Below are 11,675 nucleotides of genomic sequence, written 5' to 3'. Positions count from 1 at the left end.
CCACCTGACAGCGCTTCAATTAAGCATTAACTGTCACTTATCTGACAATAACTCCATGTTTTTTTTTCCGTGCGTATACACCTGCCAACTCGTTAAAAGTCACAAGAGACTCCTCGACGACGATATTACACACACAATCTCACAAGCTTTGAAGCCTTCTGAAGTCTACATTTTGCAACTGAAGAAAGGTAAACTCTCCTTGCAGTACAGTACAAATATATATAGTGGGCGGTTGCTGTACAAACAAATAACACAGAGACTAATAGACTGCAAAATAACAGACTAAAGCAACTCAAAGAGTTTTCTTTGATTATATTGACCTGTTTTCTCTCCACGCAGCACATGACAAACAAAAAAAAGTGTGGGATGAAAGCATAACTTTCATCTTGTTTCTGCTATTGAGGATCAAACATGGATCAACTGCACTAGCCATCAAACATGTCTGACTATGGCGTGAACTCGTAATGTCGACGATTAGGTGTAAAGGTCTGTGGTCCTGTGGTGATTCATCTGTACTGTCACAGCAAAACCTGACGTTTGTTCCTCTAAAAGCGGTGAACTTCCTGTTCATTACTGTCCACCCTGTAGGTGGAACACACTTTGGTTCCTACTGCGCAGAGCAATGTTCTCAGAGAAGTGATTAAAGTCCAGCACAGCGTGATTGGAACCAGTGTCGTACTTTTAACATGAGAAAAATCATCGACCCCTCAGGTGGGGCACATATGAGGAAACTCTTTGTTATTGTCCAGCGCTTTCATAAAAACTTCTTTTCCAAGAGTAGACAACTAAAGAACACATATGCGTGCAATTTAATTAAGAAAAATAAAATAAATCACAACATTTTGAGGCATCTGCAGTTCAGTTGGATTTAACATTTAAGAACGCTTCAATGCATTTACATTTCGAATTTGAATAAATTTTTTCAATCAGGCAGTTTGCGTGCTACCTTTTAATTGAATACTAATCATTATCCACAATGGTATTGGCTGTAAAGAGTTTGAGTACCGCTGCACTAAGGACTTCAAATGATTTCAAAAAGAGCGCCAGAAGGATGAGAAGACAAACTTCACACCCAAAAAGATTAGAGACAAAAACACATGTAAGAAGGGCGGCGAGAAAACCAAACGCCTCAATGTGCCTTGCTGGGATCAGAAAAGCAGGTCCAATATTTTCCTCTCGGTGAAAGGTGTCTTGCACCTGCTCAACACGGAAGAGAAGAAAAATGGACTTGTGAGCGCAACCCGGAGCTCCATGCCAGGTTTGAAGTCAGGGCGCTACCCCCGCCGCGAGGATCTATAGACCACCTTTGGTGCGACTTGCTGCTTTGCCTCCTCTGGCAGCACTTTGAGGCTGAGAGATGTCAGACTGTCTTCTCGCCCGGGGGGTCGTGGCCGGATAACCGCAACGACTATGTGTGGAGTTTAATTGGCTGCTTGCACATTTTAAATTTCAAGTCCTCCCACTTAGTCGGGGCTTAAATAAAGGATGGAGCAGGAGGTGGAAGCAATTCTTGTTCCTGCCTGCCTCAACAAAAGATGTGTACAATTGTGGACAAAAAGGGCCACAATTCACAAACATGACGCACCAGATGGTTGGTTTCACAGATTGGGAGGGCGGGGGGAAGGGGGGGCTGTGGTTACAATTCCATCTGGGAAAGAGCTGATAAAAACTGGAAAAAAAGGGTCTCGCTGCTGAAAATAACTCCGAAGGTGATTGGGCGAACAATACCATCCATGATGAGAAACCAGAAAATAGCATTGAATTGCCCATATTCTGATCAATCAATCAAGCTGGATCAAAATCTGAATCTATGATTGAAATAAACCTGTGGGTGGGATATACTTTCACTTCTTGCACACAACACCAAGACCCACGACCCACATTGTTGTTTAGATGCAACACTTTAAACCCAGATTCCTTTCATGAGCTTCAGCTCGCTCACGGGAAATACAATTGATCGATTTTCTGCCATTCTTGACCCGACGCTCTCCCCATCAGAAGCTTGAGCACCTCACAATGCAGCCAACAGAACACAAATAGAGCACAAATGACAACGTGAGATGTAGGAAAGTGAGATACAAAGGGTTATGTCACGCAGCTGGCACCCAAAAAGGCCTGCTCGCTCCAAGCCAAGTCCCAGCGAGCACACTCGGATTGTTTTCCCTAAATATTGGCAGATAGATGCCAGAGAAAATCTGATTGGACTGAGTGGCTGTATTGAATGATCGGTACGAAACAAAAGACTCGCAGCAGCACGCGCTACCGGAATGGATCCAACTTGTGTAGCGTAGACGCATGATCCATCCAATATCAATTAAAATGAAAATCAATCTTGCTTTCGACTCAATCATTCTGATGATGGTGATTAAGAAAGAAGAAAATATATGCCCTGCTCCTTGCTGTGGCTATAAATTGTATCACGACCTTCCCAACCCCCCCCCCCCCAGTAATAAGTAATCTGCTGAAAAACTTGCTTATACTTTCTGCGCACACTCTTGAAAATGAGAAGTACCACCGCCACCTTCTGTAGTGGATGTGCAACTACAATTTATTTTAGTAGAAAAATAAAACAAAAACATGTTCCTTGGAATGACAAAAAAAGAAAATTGCACAAATTCAATCATTTGTAAGGCATGTTTTCCTAGAAAACTTGACAAGTGCTGTGCCATTCAATCATTTGTGACTGTGTGATTTTTAACTGGCATGTTTTCCTGGAAAACTTGACAAGTGCTGATTTTCGACAATGCAGGCAAAAATGTACACAAAATGTCCTGATATTGAGAAACAGAGGTGTCAAAATACAAGACCAAGATAGCTGATGCTGCGTTTTCATCAAAATACACTTGAGAGATGATGAATGGTTGTTTTTCTGTTTTGGTTTGTTTTTCCCTGGTCTTCACCCTTCTAAATTCTTCTCGAGCTTTTTTAACCACTGACTGACATAGTGTGTCCCTGTCAGCAAAAGCCCTCTCCATCCATCGTGAGTGACAGATAAACGGGTGATGAGGGAAGGGGGAAAATCGATGCACGAACATTCCACAGACTTTCCTCTCCCCTGACCTTCAATCCTCACCTCAGAGAGGTCAACTCAAAGCCACGTTATTTGCAAATCCCAAAACGAGGCATGTTTTAGCATCCTTCTTTCAGACGTACTAAATATGTCTAGACCGTATGACCGTACTTGCGTTAATGATTTTTTAAAATTACAGCCGGGAGTTTAATGAGTTATTAAAAAAAAAAAAAAAACTTTAACTGTTCTCTGCTGCCGAAATTCCAGTCACATCGACTTTGGTTATTCCAACAGCCCTTCAAGCCGCCGCTATTAGCTAAACGCAAAGAGCAAACTAGCTAACATTAGCTTCCACCAAACAATGCTAATTTATCTCAGTAATTGGCCATATGAGGGCAAAAAAATGTTTACAATATCATGTTCTATGTGCCCCATATAGTCTGATGAGTATTGCATTTGAAGAATAAGAATTCAAGCCAGGGGCGGCCATTTTATTACTTGCTTTCGACTGAAAATGACATCCCAGTGCTTAAGAGCTCAAGTATCGACCAATCCCAGCTCACCTATTTTCTGTGTTTGGTCATGTGACAATTCAATGCAATTAATAAACAAAGCCTCTAATTAATGTTTAACCAAGTCCCACCACTACTTGAAAGATCTTTCAGTCGATTGCGTCAGAAAGTGAGTGAATATGTGCATAGTGATGAAGTGATATTGACATCCTACAAACGCAGGTCTCCAAAAAGTCAAAGCCGTTTTTGGAATTTGACCTTTAGAGGGTCCGAGACGACAAATCTCCTTTAGGTGGAATGAACGTATTAGCCTCTGCCGGTGATTAATTACGAACAGCAAATGGCTGCCATGGGTGACAGCTTGCGTGATAACATTTCTTATCAGTGACCTCCATCGGCAGACCCTGCCATAACTCACACAGTCCTGATTTAGAGCGACTCTCATGGAAGTTTTCTGTAGAGCCACAGTTAATTCATGATTGATTCCCTGATTAGAAAAAGTAGGAGAAGAAATGAATGCATACTGTAATTTCACCTTCAAATGATATCGCATTACCTCCATATCATTAATTGGTGCCAGTAAGATAGATCGCAATCTCGTCAAGAACTAATTGGAAACAAAATTTGCTAAAGTCATAACGCTAGTGTACAAATTCTATACATGTTGCCTGTATCGGTGCAAACTCTGTTCTATCGATCCGAAGCTACGATCTGTTCTCTTTGACAAGTTTGTAAACAACATTATTAATTTATAATAAAAAGCCATTAGCAGGTCCGGGCAGGAGTTGTACGGAGGGAAAACACAAATGAACCGATAAAATAGAAAAGAAAATACTGCTTGTTTGTACACGTGAGATCCCCGTGGAGCTAATTTATATCAATGTGATTGTTTTATGGTAGGATTACTTTATCCAGCGGTTACACGTGTTGCATTAATTCTATCATGGTATTGACTCACAGAAAGTTATTGTTGTCTATTACCTGTACTGAACTGTACTAATATTGAAAATACACTTGTACCTAAACTTGAGAGTTGAAATTATTCCATGACCACCATTCACTTGTCTATATCATATATATATTTTTTTAAGTTACTTGAAATGCATTTGGTTATATAATGATCATTAAATCGTCTGTAAAGATGAAAAAAGGAAACCCAGTTCCATCATTTGTTTTTAAATCTCTATTATGTTCTACCTATTTTGGATGTAATTTCACTGCCTGCCACTAGGGGGCGGTATATGTATAGTATTCTCTGTGTTTGACCGTCCCAATCAATAAACGGTTGACAGTGTAACTGTGGGTATTAAAAAAACTTAATTGCTCCATGTTTTTGTCTTGACTACTGTGATACTTTACAGGCATGACTCACTAACCTTAAGCGTAACTACACAGACTTTTTTTTTTTTTTAAAGATGGGACGGTAATGGAACTCTATCCTACATAAGTCCGTACTCTGAGAAGGATTTTTCAGTCATAAAACCTTTCCTGCTAATAACGTGAACTCAAAAGAGCAAGGTTGTTGGAAAGTACTGTATATACGTCTTGAGGAGGTAATCTGATTTTCTCCTCCGCAGAACATACTTTCAAAATGCTTTTTTCACCTGAATAGCAATCTTTACGTTCATTTGGAGCACATGTAGAGCCAGTGACATTGAAAATCCAACTTGAAATTTTTGCTCATCTAAAATACACAAGGAGACGTTCATCATTCATGCGAATAATTATTTCATAGCCTTCCATTATCAAACTTAGTGACTAATGGGATCTATGCACACATATATGCACGGAAAGATGAAATCGGCTGACAAATAGTATATGATTATTGATATAAATGGTGTTTTATTTCCTAGCCGCATTATACAGTGGCTTTGACCATGGGCAACTAGTGGCCATAACAAAAGGCAAGATGAAGGTTGCATGTAATTACATCCGCCTCCATTGGCTTAATTAGATCACCTTCAAGTCGGTGTTGTGTGACTGCATGAATGTCAACATACAGTAAGTCGTTGAAAACAAAACATCTCATACAGAGTACCTGAAGATTTCATACGAAGCGTATATTTAACTGATTTCCACAGCTATCATACCGGATAATGCAAGTTTTGATTGTTTTGACAGGCATGTATCAGACGCCAAAGCACACTGTTTCTGCTAACTGTCATGTCTGTTTTTGCAACTGATGAGTCATTATAGCGGACTAAACACAGCGGAATTGTGTTAGATTGGTGCTAATAATGGAGCTTGAATGTGTTCATCTTCTTCATCATCATCACAGCACTCGTCTTTCTCCTGCGTAACGCATGAGTGCAGTTGACAAGCTCAAATGTGCTGATGCTCTGCACGCTGAATTTGGCTCATTTTTAAATTTGGTATCCATAGGAAATCATAGGAATCGGATAATTGGCTACATTACACAATTTCGCACAAACAACTTACATTACCCTTAAAAGTCAATCTTATTTTAAAATGATAATAATTATGATGTCGCCGTTTTCCCAAAATGTGCAAATACCAGTTACTACTTGGCACAAAAATCTGTCAATGAACAAAAATAGATGTTTAGTTCTTTTATTTTTTAGCAAATACATTAAGTTGCGTTCCGCTGCAAAAAAAAGAGTGAATAGTAAAGATCAAAACTAGCGCCAACGTCACCACGCCATTAAAAACACATTTTGTATTTTATTTTTTTTTTTAGATAATTTGCCACACTTGCATGAGGCAGGGCTGCCTCAAACAGACCGATTTCAGCAAGACAAGAAAATGGATGTAAATTGTATTATAATTCTTGATCCTTCGGGTATTTTGATGAAAGCATGTCTCAGACATATTATTGAGACACTTGGGAACTCTTTTAAATTATATATATAAAAAAATGCCTAATTTGTCTCCTTTAAGTACTGCACATCCACAAGGGAAACTAGCGACGATGCAAATCTTCCCCATTCAGTTTTTCTAATTTCTCCCAGTATTCCTTCGAGGTAGCCACGATCTGAAACATGCACGAGTGGGCAGGTATGTACGTACTTGGCATTCCATTTTATTGACTGTTTTCAAATACTGCTTTGGCTGCTCATTTAATCACACTGGAATTTTTCCAAGGTGACATTATTGCCTGCATTTCATGTTGCACTGTGCTCACCTAACCAGCCCCCCCCTCCCTTCCACCGCTTCCATTTTTCATTGTCATTTTAAACTGTCAACCTTTACTCTGGCCTACCCTGCATTTCTTTTGCACCGTCCTTGGGCCCATCGTTGTTACCACGCATGGCTGTTTACTGGAGCGAGGGGGTAAAAAAAAGAAAATTGCTAATGATGTTGGCTTGCACTTAGAGCTAATTACAATCCAATAAATATGGTGAAGGTGGGTGGCGTGATGGATGTAGTGTGCCACAAGTCTGGCGAGCAGCAATGTCCAGGTGATCTATATCGGAATATTGAACGCATTACCGCACATAGGCGACTAATGAACCAATGCTTTTTATCTGTTAATTACATGTGAGAATGGGTATACACACACACACATGCACACACAGGCACGCCTTAGCATTCCTCTCACAGTGCGACAGCATCCTGGCCCGGCTAGATAATGGACGGTTATTTCGCATAACAAATCGGCAAGCACATTCCTCTCTTTTCGCCCACTCACACTTTATCTGGCACAACCCTTCTCCAGCTTTCATTTACTGCAGGTAATTCTCAACGCGACAAATTGGACGCTGTATCTGTGGAACGTGACGCTCCCATTGTCCCCAAAGCATCTGAATTTATTCTGCATCGCTGCGACCGTGGCTGGCTTTCAATATATTGGTGAGGTTAATCGGGTTAATAGTTGGTGTTGGCAAAATGAACAAATGTGCCTCAAAACACATTGCGGGAAACCTTTCTTGTGCATTGGTATTGATAAAATGAAATGATTTATTCAACAGTATAACAATTTGAATTTTTCTCACTGAAAAAGAAAACAAGGACATAAGGTGAAGGTAGGAAAATGTCAAAAAAACAAAACTTTATTCAAATTAATAAAATGTGTCACTAAAATAATGCGTGTGCAAAAAAAAAAAAAACTTCTGAGTGGCTGTTTTACAAAAAACAAAACTGCTTTGTCCAATGTTTGAGTTCAAAACACACTCCGCTTGCTCCTGCAAAAGTGTAGCTGCCGAGTGTAAATAGAAAGTAAAAAAAGCACCCAGCGTACGTCCAATGAAATGTGGAAACAGTGCACGGACACAAAATAAAAAATGTACACCGAAAGTTTTTGGCTGACTTTCCGTTGCAGGTCAACTTCCCTTTCTCCGATTTAATTCTGTGAGCGGATCTATTTGGATTGCCTCTTTGCATAAACAAGTCACGTTTCACGTACAACTGTCTTTTTCCTCAACCCATGAAACAACTTTCACGTACGGGTTGCATGTAAATAACTCGACGAGCAGTACCAACAGAAATAAACAACGACAAAGAAACTGTGTTGACCTGAGCTGTCTCTTCCTTCCCATTGATTTGAATGAGCGTGACCTCCTCACTCCTCCAGTGACCTCTATAGGCAATTAGTAGCTGATTTAAAAGGACAGCATATCTCATTGTCAATAATTTACGCCGATTCCGATCCGAAGCAATCCGATTTTTTGGAACCTTATTTACACTATCTTGGCTCGGACACCAATTGTAAATGCCCTGCAGTGCTTCACAGACTAAACATGATATATAATAAACGATATAGCGATGAGTCAATTTATTTCGAGTAACCCTTTGGAAAAAAAAAGTTGTTTTTTTTCCCCCTGACATTTTCAACTTCCCCCGCAAGCACAAACACAAGGCTGACCTGTGGGGCCATTAGTTTTGGCCTCTTGAAGCGCACTCCAAAGCTCTTGGCAACTCTCCTCCCATGGGTTCCGCTTCTATTTATTTTTAACTTCGGCGGCTGCACCTTGTCCTTTCGTTCGCTTTGGGCGAATCTGACAGATAAGCCGAGAGGAAGGAGGCATATGTTCTGCGCAACACGTTTTTTTTCCCACTCCTCGCAGTTATTTACAATGAAAAGGATTTCGGTAAGCCCGCTCAGGTGGAATAGATTCTAAAAGCAGGTGGAACGGCGCTATTAAACGCTAAGCTCAGTCGACAATATGTCGGAGACATGTAGAAGATAGAGCGGCGCTGAAATGTAAATGCTAGTTGGACAGCCTGGGCTAGCTGGCGGGCTTTTCTTAAAAGAACTCTTATGCAACTCCTGATTGCTTTTTTGCACAGCAGGCAGTGAAGCCCGCTTAGTGCAGGCTGTTGCACACACCGAGCAAACAAGTCTGCATGACCGCTGAAGATGAAGGCTTTTTTTTTTTTAAAGCGGTTCCTCTTGAGCTTGAGCAAGTATTGGTCATACGGAAAAGTCCAAGATGATCATTTCAAGTGTGAGAAGACGACTCGGAGGTACAAATCCCAGATACTTTAGACTGCATCTGAGATTCGTCAACAGCCAATCACACAGCAAGACAAGTTCAAATCTTTTTCACACTGTACTTAGCAACGAGTGGCATGTTTTATTTTTAGTTGTGACACACACTGCACACATCCTCAGTTATCACAGACCATTTTCGCTTTTGTATTACATTTGCTGTTTTGTCTGGTGAAAGATTTTTGGAAAGTGCTTTTTTGAAAATGGCTGCAAAATAGCAAGAAGGTCATTTTAAGGACCTGTCAGTCGACTAACTTGTACAAACGACGTTCACGTCTGATCTTGAAAAGGTCCCTGTACTAAAATGCCACAGTCTCAAATAAATATATTTAAGATAAACTGCACATATCAGAGTGGCCTTTTAATGTTATGAGACTTTAAACAGCACTTAATGTTGATATATCACACCTGTCAAATGTTATGCACTCCTATAGTAAAGCTCACTTATATATTTTATAACAATTTGAACAAAACAAATATTTATATACAAGTTCGCGCCCAGAAATGTAAAATCCAATCCAGAACTGATGATCACTGATCATCTACTGTTCGTGTGATGTCGATTCCCAAGAATTTGAGCGATACTGCAACGCGTGAGTTCCGAACAGCAGGGCAGGAGCTTTCATTGCCTTAACAACGTTCGCGCCATTCTTAGGGTTGGATCGGAGTTTACTCACTTTGGCCATGGCATTGCTACTCGGCCCTGGAAAGGACGGTCCAATGGAGCTGAAAATGAATACGGCAGGCGCCCTGCAGGCGTAAGAAAAGCCAGAGGCCATTAGGAGAGGTGCCAAAGAAAGCTTACCACACTCCATTATGAGCGCTGGTGGGCCAAATTAAAATCTAATTCTGGGTTGACGTCAAGAGTGAGAGAAAGAGAAAAAGTGTCATTTCTTCAATTTACACCCATCTTCTATTCCATTAAAGATGTCATTTCTGCTCATCAGACACTGGATGGAATTTGTGCCCCAAAGGAGCTTTTTTGTCGGTTTAAAGTAATTAGCTGCTAAGAACAGACTTGTGAAAGCAAGCATGCATGTGCAAGTGAACGGAAATTGAGAAATAAAAAAAATAAAAAATGGAGGGAGGGCAGCAGAAAGTCTTGTTACTTAGTGATGGGCCTTAAAGTCATGACTCATTGGAATTAACGACCATCTCTCCAGAGAGAAACCCATAATGTAATGTTCTTAAGATGACCAAGTCTATTTGGGGAAAAGAAAAAAAAAACCCAACAGTGCTCCGTATTTTAAGACTTGTTCAAAAATGAACACAAAACATCAGCTTCATCTTTTGGCACTTTTTTTGCAATCTGGATCAATATGGTGTTACAAGCCGGGGATGCGGGCAGGAACTTGGATTGAGCAAATTTCAAATGTAACCTACGTTCAAATTTATTTAAATTTATTAGTGAACAGTTCGGTTCCAGGGACCTGAAGCAAGGCTTTATAAATGAATAAAAATACCACACCAAAGCCTAAAATGAGACTTTGAAATGAAATGACGTAGCAACGGGGGTAAGATTAAGAGATAAAAATGGAGCTGTCTCCATTTTGGATGTCACCGCATGCTCATTGGAGTCAAAGTGCGTCTTTAATACTTTTGTCTCAGCTGCTGGCCGTTTGCTTGCAAAGCTTATTATAAAAGTGACTCACCCGCTCACCGACTGAGCTCTTTCATCCAGACGCTCGCCAGGCGGGGTGACCAGAGTGAGAAGGACCGAAGCCCATTTTGGTCTTTGTAGCCAAGCCGCCGGGCCCTGCGCCTCTGATTGGATTTATTGTGCTGGTGTCGTTTGATCATGACTCCGTCCAAAGCGGAGGAAAATACGTAAGATCAAGCCACCGCACAAGCTTGCGGTCCTGCCTGGCCCAGTAAGGGTGCTTATCAAAGAATGACAAAAGGAGGTGCTCAGAAATGAAAGATAGGCACACGCTTTTTTTTTTTTCTTTTTAAATACAAAAAAAAAGCACTTCAATAGCTAACAGTGTGAAGCCTTAAATGAGGGCACCTCAGCAGGGCATCAAACTAAAAGAGCGGAAAGAGAAATTGGCATATTTAGGTGTTTTGCAACAGCCAGTTGTCATGACAATTTTGTTGAATTTCATGCTAAAAGCAATGCACTCTGATTAGAAAAAGCGTTTGATATTTGAAAAAAAAATGTTTTCATCAGAAAATATTATGTGATTAACACAATCCTTTGGCTGTCGTGAGAGCCATGCTTCAATTAATCACCGAGAGCATAGTAGATAGTAGAGATCGATAGTGGGACTCAGCAGCCGGTGCTTGACAATTCCCATTACGGTTGTAATTAAAGATGCAAGCAGTGATGAACGAGCCCTCACATCTGCTATTTTATGCCAAATTCCCAAATAAACTTTGATCGTCACGCTCAGGCCACATCAGATTGATTTAGCTTTGTATCCAGGGGCGGAACTATATGGTGCCCATGGCCACCCCTAGAAAATTTTGTGATTTTTTTTTTTTTGGTGATCATTTGCACCTGGATGACATATTCTTAAGATGCCTTGGTAGTTCAAGTTCTAACTGCATATTTAAAAGAATAAATATACAAGCTCTGCCACAATCTGTCTTAAGTAAAGAAGTAGTGACTGGGCCATTGTTTTCAAGGTGAAATCGTCCTTTGTAAATATAATTAGAGCCATATAGTGTTGGACTGGCAGGTCTTAAATGGAAACAAACAAAC

Source organism: Syngnathus floridae, chromosome 14 (genome assembly GCF_059516105.1).
Source record: "Syngnathus floridae isolate MCC-2025c chromosome 14, RoL_Sflo_1.0, whole genome shotgun sequence".
In the NCBI taxonomy this organism is placed as follows: domain Eukaryota; kingdom Metazoa; phylum Chordata; class Actinopteri; order Syngnathiformes; family Syngnathidae; genus Syngnathus; species Syngnathus floridae.
Note: the sequence above shows the minus strand (reverse complement) of the source record.